The sequence below is a fragment of the Alosa pseudoharengus genome, unplaced genomic scaffold (assembly GCF_046254945.1).
Source record: "Alosa pseudoharengus isolate Yale_2024_CS ecotype anadromous, Long Island Sound unplaced genomic scaffold, YU_APseudo_1.1 YU_APseudo_1.1_scf_3, whole genome shotgun sequence".
Taxonomy (NCBI): domain Eukaryota; kingdom Metazoa; phylum Chordata; class Actinopteri; order Clupeiformes; family Clupeidae; genus Alosa; species Alosa pseudoharengus.
This window is the reverse complement of record NW_027468718.1, coordinates 17,058,998-17,061,063: the sequence shown is the minus strand read 5'-3', so window position 1 is coordinate 17,061,063 and position 2,066 is coordinate 17,058,998. Positions and strand designations below refer to the sequence as shown.

The 2,066-nt window shown below is 39.7% G+C and overlaps 1 long non-coding RNA gene across 1 annotated transcript; it reads right to left on the bottom strand.

Moving 5' to 3' along the window:
* Window positions 1–231: 231 nt before the first annotated feature.
* Window positions 232–1,203, bottom strand: LOC143099644 (uncharacterized). Its single transcript, XR_012981707.1, has 2 exons — window positions 1,063–1,203; window positions 232–383 (listed from the first exon to the last, which is right to left on the bottom strand). It is a non-coding gene; the product is annotated as an uncharacterized LOC143099644 (long non-coding RNA).
* Between the last annotated feature and the right edge of the window lie 863 nt (window positions 1,204–2,066).

The window sequence follows — 2,066 nt, the reverse complement described above, 5'->3', positions numbered from 1 at the left end:
TTACTTAAAGTGACTTTAAAGGGAGGCCATGATCGTAATGCTTCCAACTACAATATGAACATATATTTCAGGATGTGGTACATATCTGACAATCACTTTCAATCTGAAATATAGTATTTAAGAGATATAGCTTTCTGAAAAAAAGTGGTCTTGTGGCACAACTTGCCCCCGGTATATTTTGATCTCAGACACTGTAATGCTTTATAAAAGCTAGACAAATTCAATAGAAAATTACTCATTTAAGGTTTATTTAAAGTTATTTTACAACATCAAAGGCCAATTTTCTACAAGCCTATTGCGCCACATCAGCACATCAAAGGTCATTTTCCATTGTCACACCAGTTTCATCCATGTTGTAGATCTTGTGTGGAGGGAAGTCATACCTGAAATGAGATTAAAGTTTTGTTGATCAGAGAAGTTTACAGCAGATTTAGGTGGTTGGATGTGGTTGTGTAGATGTCAACTCTGCCACTGCTACTACCTAGATGATGTTCCCCCTCTCCTTCCCAGGCTTCCTGGTCAGTGTGTGTGTGTGTGTGTGAAGTTCACAGCATTTCATGGACTTAGACCGTGAAACATTACTGCTAGTGCCTATGTTCTGCCAGCTCCTTCTCCGTACAGTATGCCCTGCCTGTCTTCCTCTTATAACTCTGTGGCATGATGGTATATTTCTATTTTTGGTCTAAAATAAAGAATGTCACATAGTTTTAGTGATAAAATGTAAGAATAAAATGCACAATTACAATAAATAATATGTTTAAAACATTATTTATAAGTGGGGGTGAGTATTAGTGGAGGTGCCACTGGCACAACTTAACCCAGGGCCTTTGGCACAAATCACCCCAACCCCACCATTTTGGAAAAAATTTATCATCCATCAGATTTGAGCTAACATCATGCTACCTGTATAGACTCATAATGTAGCTTACCAAAGCACTAAAACATGTGTGAAATGTTTCAAACTTGTCTATAACTGTTTTGACACAACAATCAAAAAAACATGATCATAGAAATTTTACTTTGAAAGGCAAAAAACAGTTCTTTTAACTTAAATGTGCTTACCTCTCATGCAATGAGGCTCTCTTCTCTGCAGGATGATTGAAATGGCTGAGTCTTCAAAAATGTGTGGTCACATGACCAATTTCTTCTATAGTTTCCTAGAAATAGGGGGTGGCACAACTTCCCCACTGGCACCAATCACCCCACTCTCCCCTAATGTTTTGGCGCTGTATTAGCACAATAAATTGAAATTGAATTGAATTAAGAGTCATGTTGATTAGGGGTGTGCAGTACAGACAGTCGCATATAGCACAACAGAATAGAGCTACCATGTCACTGACTGTTAATTAAGCTACCTTAAAGGTGCCATGTGTAATGTCCGCCAAAAAAATCAATTCATACTCCACATTCCATAGCCATATTGCAGGGGGGGGGGGTCTACAAGGAATGTGTGGACCTAACTCTAACTCAGCAGGCAAGTTTGCGTTTGAATCCTTACAAAGTTGCTGATAGAGTGTACATTCTATTCTAGCTTTCTCCAGATGTTAAATGGCCAGACAATGCAGCTCTGCCTTCTCTGAACCAGACTTATTGGGTGCCTCACTGATGTTTTTTTTATATATACTTTTGACATGTGCAACACAGGTCAGTTGCTGGCTGCATTGTGACAACAAATGACACCACTTCCTGCTAGAGACGACGAAGCGTAACTAGAGAAACCACACGCCGAGTTGCTGCAGCACAGTAATCAAAGTGCACCTTCACTTTTGTACAGTTAGTTGGAAGGAGTTTGAAATCACTCCTTCAAAAGCCTGCTATCCTCTCTGGAAGATGCACGGCACGATTTTCAGCGTAGTTTGAAATGAAATGTGCAACATACATGTCCTCTTTCTTCAGCGCATTAGGAAGCTGATGCTTTTTGTTGGCATGAACTCAAGGAATAACACCGTGCTCCTTATAATGCTTAATAAGAGCACTTAGCTTGTCCTGCCCAATGCCATGGAGATATTTAAACATACCCCTGCATACAGTATCAGTTCTTTGGGACTGTCTGCTCTTTTTGACGG